Source organism: Cydia amplana, chromosome Z (genome assembly GCF_948474715.1).
Source record: "Cydia amplana chromosome Z, ilCydAmpl1.1, whole genome shotgun sequence".
Classification (NCBI taxonomy): Eukaryota; Metazoa; Arthropoda; class Insecta; order Lepidoptera; family Tortricidae; genus Cydia; species Cydia amplana.
This window is the reverse complement of record NC_086096.1, coordinates 36,265,492-36,281,107: the sequence shown is the minus strand read 5'-3', so window position 1 is coordinate 36,281,107 and position 15,616 is coordinate 36,265,492. Positions and strand designations below refer to the sequence as shown.

The 15,616-nt window shown below is 36.8% G+C and overlaps 1 protein-coding gene across 1 annotated transcript in view; it reads left to right on the top strand.

The window, feature by feature from the left end:
- The first annotated feature begins 2,605 nt into the window (after positions 1–2,605).
- Positions 2,606–15,616, top strand: part of LOC134661225 (uncharacterized) — a 148,565-nt gene continuing 135,554 nt past the window's right edge. The window contains exon 1 of the mRNA XM_063517201.1: positions 2,606–3,076. The gene's annotated coding sequence lies outside the window, so the exon portion shown is untranslated. The remainder of the gene's footprint in view (positions 3,077–15,616) is intronic.

The following is a 15,616-nucleotide window of genomic DNA, read 5'->3' as shown; positions in this document are numbered from 1 at the left end:
TACGTGTATGTAGTGTATGAGCAATGAGCAACGCTATATAAACTGGCGCGGACGCGAGCGACGGATTTTACGCGTACCGACTCTAAGGGCTGATTTAGACGGCGCGCGAACTCGCATGCGATTTTAGTTATCGCGGACTGTTGGTTACGTCCAATTCAACCGATCGATCAAATCCCGCAATGTAATGAAACTCGCATACGAGTTCTCGAATCGTCTAATTGAGCCCTATCTAAGAGATACCTACCTACGTGAATTGGAAAATCGTTTTTCATTCTTTTATAACCCTGTAAGATATATATAGATAAGATTAATTACGTTTGTACCTATACATTAATAATTTTACGTGTATTTTTATCATTTGTTCTAATCCTATGTTATTATTATCTCGTTATATTATAATAGCAGGTGCGTTAGTTTTCGTCTAGCTCTAGTTTTAACCCACTTGAGGAAATTTGAATATAAATCTACATTACTGCACATATACGTATTGAAATCCTTAATGTCAAAACAATACATCTATCTACATAAAAATGATATTTCGCAAGTGGAAAATTAAAAATAAAATATATTATTTGCGAATCTGTCAAGTGGACGAAAACTAGAGCATGGACAGAAACTAGCTTCTCTTGAATTCCACTTTACTATTTAACTTAGTAAGATGGAATTCAAGAGAAATGGTAAAATTTTTAAGTTACAGTAGGATCGTAGACGAGATCGTTTTAACTAAGAATACAAGATAAACCGAATAATCAAGAAAAAAAAGGCCATTATTTAAATTTCATAATCAAGTCGCTATCCAACGCTAGCTCGCTAGCTAGACGCCCTAATAAAACATGAGTTTTATCAGTAACCTAGGGTAGACTGAGGCGAATCGAATCACCGGGCGAAATGCAAATGTAATTATAATAGTGCCTAGATAACACGTAGTGATTTAATTTTCTTTGCTTATAACCACTCGAATTAAAGTAATTAAAAACAATAATTATTCTTTTCTTTCGACTGCATTTTTTCGTTTCGTTTTATTCTTTTGACTTCCTAAAAAACGAGTGCCTTGCCAATTTTTGGGATTAGGTTGCCTAGCGGACGGCAGGCTCCTTAGCGAGCCGTGTACAAAATTCCAGGATAAACTATAGCATGATGATAACGACTCAAAGCTGTAAACGGGGCTATTGTGACCAACTATATTTTTTCAACAGCCCCGTTACAACTCAAATACTTAAACCGTCAAAATTTGCTTTGACTAGTCGAGCGGTAACCTCGTTTTCTGCTAATTCGTGTAAACATCTATTTTTATTGATATTCTACTCACAGAAGACGGATTCGCATTGGCGTTCGATATTAACTTTTTAATTAGTAGGTAGGCGTGATAATCTATGGTCGCGTATTTTTTTAAACCTGTTCTGTTGCCGCGCCGGCGGTAGCTAGCCCGCCGTAGTCGGCACTGTTGCGCCTGAACAAAGACTATGCAACGATAGAAAGTACTATCGTAAAACCAATACTCCAAAGTTTTGACGGCCTCCTAGCCTAGTCGGTACTGGTCGTGACCCTGCCTACGAAGCAGGAGGTACAGGGTTCGAATCCTGGTAAGTATTTATTTGTGAGTTTATCAGTTTATCACGAATATTTGTTACTGAGCTAATCTGCGTAAAATTTTCCTATAATATTTATTTATTAATTTATGTGTTTAAAACTTCTTGACTATGGTCCAAATTTAATTGCCTTGCCAATTTTTGGGATTAGGTTGCCTAGCGGACGGCAGGCTCCTTAGCGAGCCGTGTACAAAATTCCAGGATAAACTATAGCATGATGATAACGACTCAAAGCTGTAAACGGGGCTATTGTGACCAACAATATTTTTTCAACAGCAGTACTGGTCGTGACCCTGCCTACGAAGCAGGAGGTACAGGGTTCGAATCCTGGTAAGTATTTATTTGTGAGTTTATCAGTTTATCACGAATATTTGTTACTGAGCTAATCTGCGTAAAATTTTCCTATAATATTTATTTATTAATTTATGTGTTTAAAACTTCTTGACTATGGTCCAAATTTAATTCGAATATCTCAGTTCAGGTATGACTATTATTCGAATGTCGTACCTATATCCATGACGTCACTAGGTACTTAACATTTTCAATAACTGTATCCGGTACAGAGTGCACCGAATGGGGTTTTGTACTTGATGTGGGGTACTTGGAATTTCTGGGGCTATTGTGAACTATAGGAATAAGTTTAGCAGTTAGGTAACTTTCTTCATGTCATTTTTATTTAGTGATAGGTAGTCTAAGGGTGACCTATGATATGATGAGCTGAATATAATGATCCTGTCTCTAGTTTTTAATGTTAGACCGGTTAGACGTATCGAGAGCGCTTGTAAAAGCTATGTTATTTTTGAAGGGTGACTTATTTCGTAAGTACATAACCCACCACGTATAACCAAGCCTGCTCCGCCTGATGGGAAGCGGTCATCGTCGCCCATGGACATAAGCGACATCACTGGAGCACTTAAGGTAAACTATTTTCGGATAATGGGGGCGGACTTTGGGAGCATAGGCCCCCTAGGAAAAGGCAGGGTGTTTTATACATATGACCCGTAAAATAGTAGTCTGAAACCCGTTTTAACTGTCTGTATCAGCATTATTCTATGCCCGCACGGCGCCGTGCGCTCCGATAGCGGACCAACCACGACCGCTCGCTCGGTTCGCCATTTTTCTCCAGCCAGTCCTGTTATAACCGTCGCACGGGTTGCCCGTACTCGACATGGCAGCTCACGACAAAGCGATCGTGCTCATTTTCAATCCATCCGAACCCGTTTAAAAACAAAAAAATCTCCCAACTACCCCGCCAACAGTGATCAGTGACTTTAATAAAGATTTTAGTGAAGTTTATAAGTGTTGAAGTTTTGAAGTTGAAAAGTTCTGATGCAATTTTAGTCCGCCTAAAACTTGGGTCGTGATACAAAAGGTTTTCGATTGTAAATGTTGAACGGAGGTTTGTTTTGAATTATAAGTGGCACTTTCGATTTGGACTGGACGTTTGAGTGGCGCAAAGCTGGCGGTAGTCCGTGGAAACTTGACAGGTGAGAGGGCACTAATCTAATTTGAAAATGGAATACCTACGTTTTGAATTCGGAAAAGTTAAAGCGTTGAAACGGATCGTGTAACTGGTAACGGTTAAATTCTAATAAGATGCTTTGCTGTGCGAGTGTCTGATGGTGTTTTTAGGCTATAAGCAGCTATAGCGATTTCCATTTTGCTTGTTTTTGTATTTAGGTGATAAAAGCTAAACCATTTTGGCCTTAGCCGCCTTAGGCCATATCTGCGGCGTTTTTTGTATATTTCAGGTTTTTGCTGAGCTTTACGCTGTTTAACAATTGTACAAAAAATATACAGCAAAAAGCAATAGGTACTTATCGACGGGTACTTTTTAGTGTTTAGATTAAGTAGTGGGTGTGATACTCGAATAAACTATGGAACGTTGTTAAGGAACGGAACTTATTACCGAAGCTACTTCCTATATTTGAACTAGTATGAAACACGCAAAAATGCTTTATAATTTGGTAAAACACTTGTTTCAACTATTACAAAATATTATAAAAAAAACAATAATTAATAATAATGGAAATAAATAAAGAGAATAATAATGGAAATAATAATCTGATTTAATGCATGTAGGTTCCATTTAGGCCCATGGTCTCTAATAGCCCCGTGCGACAAAAGTAGTGACATTATAACACATAATGTTTGGTAGGTCGTTAGGGGGAACTGGGGAAAATTGGTTCCTCAGGATAGGTTATTCTATACTCCTTCGCTGCCGCTAGGTCAATAAATCGGAACCCTATTGCTTAACTCTGTTTTTATATTTCTGATGCTAAAACAACATTGCGATATTTGCGATTGCCTAATCTACCTTCAATCCAATCTGTCTGGTTTTGTACTGGAATAATTGAATTTGGCAAATTGAAGAATATCCAACTGATATTTTAGTCTAGGTACTTGGTACAGTCAGCTGCGGAGAGAGGTGACCCCCCCCCTGCAATAAACTTGTAAAGTGTCATTCTATGGAACTTGCTAACTATGTAAACAAACCGCCATATTGAAATTGTCTCTGAATGTCAATTTACTAGGGACTTTTGTTTACATAGTTAGCAAGTTCCATAGAATGACACTTTATGCAGGGGGCTCACCTCTCTCTGCACCCAATCTCTAGGTACCCAATTTATAGCCTGGCAAACCAATTAAAGGCCATTTTAAGAATGACTCACGTCACGGCAGAACGGCCCGGGTCCAGGATGGCAACCGACACTTCATTCTCTATGACAGGTGGCCTTACGTTACGTGATGCTTATAGAAAACAAAGTGTATGATGCACCAAAACTTTTGCACATCTCCTGGGATTGCGCCAACCCCCAACTTGCATTTTTAGATTCTGGAATTTGTATATTATTTCCATTTAGAATCATGAGCTCTTTCGGTCCTAAGTCCTAACACGGACACGGACAAGAAAAAATGTGTCCCCAAAATTTCATACAATTTTTTTTGGTCCGTTTTGTTACGGTCATAGAAGGTTGTATGAAAACCGTACCTAACCAAACGGACAAAAATTTTTGGGGACGTTTTTTCTCTGTAAAACTGAAAAAGATCGCGATTCTGAGTAGAAATAATCAAATAATATAAAATTCCCAATTCTAACACAAAAAAAATTTGGTACAACTTTAAGTAAATAGATATATGCCCCAAATCGGATTACACGCATTTAGGACCAAATGAGGTCATCAGAACGATTTCCAGCTTGCTGGGTATTACTTCGTCGAAAAAAGCTAATTAATTTGATTGGCCCAGTAGTACTTACGGTAGCAAAACATAGGTATCTACTTTATCAGAATTAGACCCACAAATATTATCATTATCATCATATCAACCTTTTATCGCCTACTGCTGAGCATAAGGCCTCTCTTCGATACAACAAACGTAATTTTTGACCGAAGTTAAGCAACGTCGGGCGGGGTCAGTACTTGGATGGGTGACCGTTTTTTTGCTTGTTTTTTTTGCTTATTTTGCTCTAGTTATTGTTGATAGTGCGGAACTCTCCGTGCGGGAGTCTGACTCGCACTTGGCCGGTTTTTTGTAATTTATGAACTGCTGATAAATAGTTTAAGTATAGTTATTATGTTATTATGAACAATTGAACAGTTTGTTACGTTTTTGTATAAGATAATTAGTTTTTTTGTACAAAATCAGCTGTGGAATGGAGTATCGAGATAAAGCTTACTGGTTTAACGAGAGGTACTTTGTAAATTTGTAAGATATTGTTGTTGTAATTGAATTGAATTGTAAAATTGAACCTGAATAAATATTTTTACTTTATGAAAGTTGTAACATAATATTTGGTTACTGTTATGTAAATATTTCTCTAGTATAATATATTTAAATACCTAATATTGTACCCACATAATTAGGTTACCAAACCACCGTGGAAGATCGCAGTGTGTGTACCGCCTAAGGACAATTTTCTAGGTACCTACTTTTAAAGTTTTTCACCGAAGTTGCAATGGCAGATAACTTTAAAGTTAAACCAAGTTAAACTACTCTCTCGTCGGAATCTATTGTAACTAGTCGGGAAAAGTAAGTTGCTGTTAAAAGTTAAAATGTAATACTCCTAGAGTCGGACTAAGCTACGAATAACCAGACTATGCAATGACAGAATGAGGAAATATAGTCTGGCAAACAGCACAACTTTGCAAAATTACTTTTTAACAAGCAGAAACGTCTGCGAACGATGCTATTAAGCTTAGTAGCTTAGTGGAAAAATTACTGTCTCGGGTAAGACTTGAACTCACGGCCTCTGGATCGATACTGCAGCAACTTCTTAAACGGCTACCGGAGTTCCAAGTCATATTGGAACTTACAACATTTCAGTCGGTAAGAACCAGGAAAACTATACTCATAAGATATCCCTTTCTTCTGGGTGCTTTTAGGTACTATCGTTTTTTTTAGCATTAAAAAAAGGTAAACAATCTAGATGTGTCTTTTAATTGAAAAACACGTTTTACAACAACAATCTAATACGATCATTTATATATTTTTCAGCTTTCATAAACAATAGTTACTGATTTTCAAAAAGCGTATTTCAATTAAAAGACGTGTGAAGATCGCTTACCTTCATTCTAATGCTAAAAAAACGAACTATAGCGTAAGATAAAAACAGTATGATTTTCTGTCTACGTTTGAAATGACAGTCCTCCTGAAGCACTACCATGAGTTCCGTAAATGACAGTCGATAGTGAGAACGTTAAGGAAAATGTATGGAGTATTTGTACAGTGCCTCTACCGGTCACTTAAAGAACTAAAAATTTCAACTGGTACCATGAGTTCCTAACGTTTTTACGTAAGTTTTCTATCCATGCCTAACTTCACACCTAAAACGCTCTCTTTCTAACTATGTAAAGAAAACTGAGCCAGAATTATACAAGTTAATTACTTTACGCCGTTTACGCGAATAAACGTGACAGATGTCATCGAAAAATACGTGCGTTTTCGACGTTACATTTCTGTCAACTTGTAAACACAACAAATAAACATATTTTTCACGATTATCTTTGCAATTTTCAACGTAGTATGTATTTATTTATATCAGTACGTGAACTCCAGGCAAAACTATACGGAATAAATCAATTAGTAGCTCGAAAAAAGGCTGATTTGATACAAAGGTAATGAGTTATATTTACTCCTATTTCTGCTGTTTAGTTAAGTACATTTGCAAAGATCACACTACATACGAGCAGTTTTTGCTTTTAGGCATGAACCTATGATTGAAAACAACATTTCCATACAAACCCGGATGGCATCCAGCGGTACATGCGTGCAAGCAGATCGTTCATTGTTGTATGCATTGTAGAAGTGATTAGTTGGCAAGTGGCTAAATGCCGGGACAACAACGCGAGGAAGATGATGATGTCAAGGAGCGGTACATTACATAGACATGTTGTGTTGTTGTTGCCGGGTGCACATACCACATAGTAACACAATATACATACTTACTGCAAGACCTATTGTTTATATGTACACAGAGAGAGTTCCTACGTATTTTTTATATTATTACCTATTATTTTATATCTTAAATAAAATAAAACATACAAATGTTCTGTGAGTTTATTTATTTTTCTGTACTACCTATATATTATTTCCCGATGTTCAAGTTCAGTTCGATGTTTCATGTGTGTGGTGATGATGTTTCATGTCTCGTCAGTTTGGCAACAGGAAATATAAAACTTAACATTTTTTGCTGGTAGTTCACAATCTGAAAATTAAAATAAGGTTTAACACATTCACTGCCCAAAAACCCGCTGAGTGGGTTCATTTTGTATTGGGAAGGGGCGCTTGGCACTGAAAGTGCTAAGATCGTGATCATTTAGGTACCATAAAATTTAGATCGCTGTTAAGGCCGTATAATGTTACTTACTTAGTACTTACGCCGGCACGTATAGCAACCTACACAAAGCGAGGCCAGGGCAAGACCTAACATATATACATACCTATTTTAATACAGATTTCTTCTCATGTGTGTACTATTTGCAACATAAGTACATAATAATCTTATTTATGTAGCCAAAAGTAGCCTATATAATTTGCTTCATATTTTTTAACACGCAAAGGTATAATCATATATTATTTTGCGTTTTTTTCTTGAACACAGCACTGTTTATACATTGTTTACTAACATTGATATGTTTAATATTTTCGTAACTATGGCAACGTCAAATCTTTAAAAATTGTAGAATGAAGGTTGAATCTGTAAAAAGTGACAAAATAGCTCGCACAAATTCAAGAATGGCGGGTAGCGTGTCAAGCCAAGTTTAAAAGAGAACTGGCGACTCAGCGGCTAATGTGTTATATTAACTAGAAATAATTGTTAAATAGAAATAAATGTTAGTTTCGAAATCAACTATGATGAATACTAATAATTTTTGTACAAAAAGTAATGATATCGCATTAAAAACATAAATTTTAAATGAAAGTCAAGTTCAATACTAGGTACTTATAAAAAATATGCGTCGTTGTTGACTTCGCCGGAAAACGAATTGAAATCTATACCTATACGGGGTAATTTGCCAGTTACTGGCCCTAAACTAAAAATGAATTATATTCACGTATAAACAGAATTCATTTTAGTATTAGGTGGCCAGTTATTGAAAGCTGACCATCAGTTATTGAAACTACTAAATTGAATTCTGTTTATAGGTGAATAGAATTCATCATTAGTTTAAGGTGGCCAGCTGGCCAGTCACTGGCGAATTACCCTGGGTGCAAGTCCTAGTTCGTTTGGGATGAAATTAAAGTTCAGGATTTGTCTTGTCTAGTTTTTATACCAACAAACTAAATTCTTAGAAAAGTAACATTGACAAATATAATATAGCGTGTACGTAAAAACTAGTCAAGTAAAATCCTGAAATTTAATTACATCACAAGCGAACTAGAACTTGGCACCCATATAGATATCAATTCTTTTTTCCGCAAAATCAACACCGAGGCATATTCTAAATATTGGACTTGGCTCTCATTTCACATTTATGTTTTTGATCACCCTATTAGAAACCATAGAAACAGCTAAAACATTTCACAGTTCGCAATATGCGGGCATGCTTCTCTTTTACTCTAATTAAGGAGTAATTAGACTGACAGAGAAAGATGCCCGCAATTTGCAAACTTCGATGTTTTCGGTAGGTTACTTTGATATTTAGTTCTTTAGGTGACTCCTAGGGGCGCTGTACAATCCTCCGATATAATTCTTGCACTGTTTTTTAGTATACTTAGAAAGGGACAGCATCGTTTCTAGTGGAGTGAAGTTAGGCACATTAGACCGTAAAGAAACGTAAAACGTGACATGAGGCACGTTTATTCACATAAAGTAAGTGGGAAATACTCTGGCAACTGATGGTAGAGGCTCTGGGCCAAACTATATTACATGTGGGGGGAACGTGCATGTCAGTGGCACGTCAAAGTGTTTTTTTCTGTCTGGAATTCTGGATCCCGTCAAGGGGTATGGGGAAAACATTTCCCCCAATAATTTTGTTAGTACAGTTTGCGTCAAAAGTATCTACATTCTCTAAAACTATAACAGTTCGACTGTAGTAGATACGTTTGAATCCATCTCTATTTGGAAAAGTATTCGATGTCAGATACTTTTGACGCGTTGTACGCTACTATTCATTGCTGACTGTACAGTCGCCATCAGATATATCGGAGCGGCTAAGGCGCTCACAAATTTCTGAACACGTCTCTAATAAGGGCGTTAGAGTCCGTGCTCAGATGTGAACACCTTGGCCGCTCCGATATATCTGATAGCGACCGTACAATGAATATATTTCGCATAAACGTCCTTTTTGGAAGTCGATGTAAAATGTAACATATGTCACAAAGACGAATAGATTTTTTTCCCTCGCGACGTTGAGCCGATTTTGATGAATGAGGTGTCAATCTATTCCCCTTTGCACAATGCGCGTGGACGTGGATCAAGATAGGCTGATTCGTCTAGTAAGTAGGTCCGCTTATCCATACCTTACGAGCTCAATTAGGGAATTTATGTTTTATATATTCCTTTTCCCTATTCGGAAAAGAGCTTTTTCCTCCCTGTTAGGAGGGATCCAAGTGGCACTTTTCCTCCCTGCTAGGAGGGATCAAAGTAACACTTCTGTTCTAGCACACTATTTTTAAATTTTTTTGTACATTATTTTTTTTAGCTTAAATAATCTGTTTAAGCATCAGATTGTGTCAACAGTAACATTTTTTTATTTTCCTCATACCTAGTTGATGTGAAAAGCAGTATATGTCACACGGTATCAAATTTATTTCGTCTTGGGCGTTAACACTTGAACACCTCATTACGCTCAGGATTCTACGCTATGGATTGTAGAATCCATCGCTTCATTCAGGATTCAATGTACGCCCTTGACAGAAATATATCATTTTGATCCCTTGTAACACAAACTACTATTCTTACGTGTATTAGATGGGTCACAAAAACACCGAGAGTTCAAGATATCCTTAACATGTAACACTTGGAAGTAATTTTCTGTACGAAACAGTCTGCCGATTTTTGCGGGGGAGGGGCACGTGAAATGTACCTATACGTAACGTAAAAATAGCCATGTCAGATAAACGTTAGTCCATATAATGTGTATGACCATTGGTCATAGAGTTTCGACAGAGCGGAACGCCTGTTAATTGGCTTTCTGACAAAAATATATACTTAAAATTGGCAGATTAAAACAAACAATTAAAAACTAATTGAGACCGCCAAAACATAATATGTCATGCGACGGTCGTCGATATATCAAATACAATAAATACCAATGAAAACGACTCACTTTATATGGAAATATCCATACAAAGCCCGTTTTCCTTTGATTTTTCCTCATGCAATTTACTCAATGGAATAGAAGTAAAAAGTTATGGGATGCGCTCGCTGCACTTCCCATTAGGTGGGCGGAAAATTGCACTTTCCTCCCGGTCGCTTTAAGCCTCATTTGATACCTTAAGGCTTAGGATATGTCCGTTAAAGCTCATAATGGTCATAAGTTTAACGGATATATATAAGCCTTAGAGCGTCTTTACATTTGTCGGATACGACTAGGAAGAATGAAAAGGGGAAAAAGTGTACATATAGGTACATATCTTTTAGAGCCACCCCACACTAGCGTTAATCATATATATGTCCTTTTAGGTCGTATAGTACACCAAACGAACACCAAAAATTGCCAATCGGGGGAAATAATACATGTGTAAGCAAATTTTGGCAAAGTTGGTTTGGAATGTTGTATTAAACAAGACACTAAAAGTACCGGGGGGTGGGGGTGAAGCTAACGGGTAGGGGGGGGGGGACAGTTTAAGGTCCCTTTTTAGAGTTTTTCGTAAATAACTCTTAAACGGTGGCCCGTAGCAAAAAATGTTCTATTACATAAGTAATCCATATAAAATTTCCTACAAAAAAGGTTCAGTACACTTTCGCTAGGATAAATATTACAAAATATATTAAAGTAGGAAAGTTACGTATAATTTGTGCTAGGGTCGTTTTTAGGGTTCCGTAGCCAAATGGCAAAAAACGGAACTCTTATAGATTCGTCATGTCTGTCTGTCTGTCCGTCTGTCCGTCTGTCCGTCTGCCCGTCTGTCTGTCCGTCCGTATGTCACAGCCACTTTTCTCCGAAACTATAAGAACTATACTGTTGAAATTTGGTAAGTAGGTGTATTCTGTGAACCGCATTAAGATTTTCACACAAAAATAGAAAAAGAACAATAAATTTTTGGGGTTCCCCATACTTCGAACTGAAACTCAAAAATTTTTTTTTCATCAAACCCATACGTGTGGGGTTTCTATGGATAGGTCTTTAAAAATGATATTGAGGTTTCTAATATCATTTTTTTCTAAACTGAATAGTTTGCGCGAGAGACACTTCCAAAGTGGTAAAATGTGTGTTCCCCCCCCCCCCCCCCCGTAACTTCTAAAATAAGAGAATGATAAAACTAAAAAAAATATATGATGTACATTACCATGTAAACTTCCACCGAAAATTGGTTTGAACGAGATCTAATAAGTAGTTTTTTTTTTATACGTCATAAATCGCCTAAATACGGAACCGGAAAGGGTATATGCCTGACAAGCCTGGTTTAAATATTGATCCTAGAAAAAAAGGTTGAATAACCTTTTTGTAGGAAATTTTATGTTAATTATTAATGTTATAAAACATTTTTTGCTATTGGCTATCGTTTACGAGTTATTTACGAAGTACTAAAAAAGGGGACCTTCGAATTAATATTCTCCCTTTAATATTGATCATAGCGAAAAAAGTAGCATTTATTTTATAAGAAATCTCAAATAGATTATTTATGTAAAAGATATTTTTTTGCTGTGGGCTATCGTTAAGGAGTTATTTACGAAAAACTAAAAAAAAACGACCTTAGTACAAATTATAGGTACGTAACTTTCCCACATTAATATATTTTGAAATATTTATCCTAGCGAAAAAGTGTACTGAACCTTTTTTGTAGGAAATTTTATATGGATTACTTATGTAATAGAACATTTTTTTCTACGGGCCACCGTTTAAGAGTTATTTACGAAAAACTCTAAAAAGGGACCTTAAACCCCCCCCCCCCCCCCCTACCCGTTAGCTTCACCCCCACCAAACCAACTTTGCCAAAATTTGCTTACACATGTATTATTTCCGCAGTAATTCCTTCGTTTGGTGGCCTAGTAAGATAGACATGCATTCAGCATTTTTAAATACATAAATGGGCCGTATTTATTATTTTGTCGTTTTTTTTATTTCAGATTTTGATAAAAATTGATAGGTAGGTTTGAAACAGGGATGTAACGGATGTGGTTTTATCGGAACCGAAAGCGGAACCAGATGTTTTAAATTTAGTTTATCGGAACCAGAAACGGAATCGGAACCGAAAACGGAACCAGAACCAGAACCGGAGCCTGACTAGCGTGAGACAGTACCTACTGTCAGTAGGTACACATTATACAACACAACATACGAATAGGTACTTGAAATTCAACAACACGAATAAATCAAAACATCTAATTACTGCAGCACGTGGCAAACGGGGCTATGAGTGAATGACTGGTATAAACCTGTTTGTTTTTGATGTACGCCGCTCATGTCCCGCTGCCGTTTCAAAAGTAACGGAACCGGAACAGAAACGGATGTGTAATACCAAACGGAAGTTCCGACTTAACGGAAACGGAGCTCCGTAACATCCCTGGTTTGAAAAGCTCCTTATTATGGCCGGAATAATCACGAAATCCAAATTGGGGACGAAAAAAATATATGAAAATTCCCACTGAGTTACTGAAAATTCCATACGTTTTCCGGAACTAAATGGAAGTTTATGTTGTAACAGAATAAGGAACTCTATCAACTAAATTTTATCAAAATCTTAGAATAATGAAAAAACGACAAAATAAAAAATGTCCCATATATCCGATTAGTTTTATATTTATAGCCGTGAATTCATAAAAAAAATTACTATCGCTTTTATAATATTAGTATGGCTAAAGCATATATGCTTTATATGGGTCTCAAACATCGTAAGGTCTGCAATAGAGTTCCTTATATAGGACAATAGCATTCTTGGCATCGGTTCAATACCATATCCGGATGACAAGTTTAAGTTTATGAATGTGTTTGTCGTATATGACCTCTTTATTTGTATGTAGAAAGGATTTATTACCCAAGTTCTCTTCAAGTATAATATATCCAAGTATACTATAACTACCTAGGCCAATCAAATTTGATTTTTCGAAGAATTAATTCCTTGCAAGCTGGAAACCAGTTTTTTTTTTAAATTATAAATTGGCTTACTCATGGCCAGTTGGCCACAGACTAGATAAGGCGAAGACGTGGCCTACGATGGAGCGAGCCTGCCCAGAAGGTGCCTGTTCACCCTTAATACCTTAATTTGGTCCTAAATGTGTGTAATCCGAGTTTGCTCTATCCCAGGGGGTGTGTAAAATCATTTATTCGCTTGAAAAGGGTACAGTTACAGATGTTCACGTTTGTTGTTGTTTGTTTGTTTGTTGTTCATTTTTCCTTGGATTGCTAAACAACTCGATGTAGAAAGAACCCACCATCAGTTACAATGGCACTATGAAAGTATTAAAACGATTTCCTGCTGCTCGGAATTAATTGCTCGAAACCCTATTTTTGGATCTAATTTGATTGGCCTGTAATGGAGGTATGTTATCTTATACCTTTAAACGAACAATTCTTGTATATTTATTTATTTAGTCGGAATAGTCCCTATGACGGAATTAGCCACATTCACCTTAGGTACAATTTAGGTACATACATTGCAAGTTAAATAAAAGCTTGTAAAAGGATTATATAAGCTCAATGTGACTCATTCCGTCATAGGGCCTATTCCGTACACGAGCGTATATTGCTTTAATTTTCAATCGTAAGAAAAAAAACATAAGTATGCTTTTGATTGCTGAAAAGCACGCGTTGCGTTGTCGATGAAATTATCAATTTAGTTAATTGTTCGAGAAAAACACTAGTAGACGGAATAGGCCCTATGACGGAATTAGCCACATTGACCTTACTTAAAGTATTAACTATGGCAATTGCAGAAGGTATGTGTATGTTTAGTTGTTACACTTGTTACTTCTCTGTACTGTTAAAGCCCCGAACAAGAAGTGTTACATTTAAAACTTTAGCTCAAGTACGAATGTTCAACACTTAGTTCCCAAAGTAGATAAGACACGGTTTCGAAAACTGGGCAAACTGTACTCTACTTCACATAAAAGTCGTAACAACCATGCGAAAACCAGCGTGAATTTGGACTTTGTTGCGCGGGAAGACGTTACACAATTGAATGAGCTTTCCAAAGGCTGCCTCCAAGGCAAAGTTGACATAAACGTCGTAACTACCATTCGAGAACCAGTTTGAATTTGAACTTTGTTGCGGTTGTATACGGTCTATAATTGAATTACTCAGATGGCAGTTACGGTTTTTATGTATTGGGGTAGAAGTGCAGTGTATTTAGTGATTCTAGTAGAGATTTTGCTACTAGATAGGTAACTCATGGTTTGGCACCTTCAGCTCTGTTTGAGCCTTTTAAGAGTCATACGAACTCATACGGCAGAAAAATACTCTCATTTTAAAACGACATGACACATGGCATAAACATTTACGTAGGGTGAGTGCTACTGGCCACTACGTACTAATTTACCACTACATAGTAATTGGCCACTACATATTAATTAGCCATTCTTAAGAATAAGGGTTAAATTGGCTTGTTGCTTTCTGATTTGTTAGGTGTGGCCAATTACTATGTAGTGGCCAATTACTATAGCAGTCACGCTAACATATATCTATGTTACGCTAACCCGAAAAAAAGGATCAATTAGAAGTTTTGTACATATGTAAAACTTCTACTAGCTCTAATTTCTTTGTACTTATTATATACGATTTCTAGTAATGAAAACTTCTTCTTACCTGACAAAGATATGTGCTACTTGAATGCTAATGTCAAGTTTTATATTATTTCAGAATGTCTATTTTAAAATGAGAGCGTAACTTCGATCGTGTAACTCATAAAGGGGCCCACTGATTATTCAGTTCGCCGGACAACATCAGCCTGTCAGTTAGAACAAAAAGTTGACAGTTCCGAACAACTGACAGGCTGTTATCGTCCGGCGGCGGACTGATAATCAGTAGGCCCCTTATGAGATTTATTCCCATCTGTTACTACTACAAATTGCACCCGCGAAACCGGGGTATGTATACATTTAATATATTATCACATTTTGCATGCCGACTATTGCCGACTGTGAGTAGGGTATGACGTAACTGCGATTTTATTTCATGTGATACATGGGATGCTACTTAAGCTTACTTGTAACGACACATCTACCGATGTAAATGTAACTGTGTACAAACATATGAGTACATATATACAAATACATACATACATGTATATATAACGTGTCAGCATAATTTATCTAATAACTTCACAAAAAGGGTTTTATGCACGGAAGAAAGTAAGAGCGCGCCGCGGTTTTATGTTTTTATATGAAGATCGATTTGACTATCACAGATAGTTTTGAACGG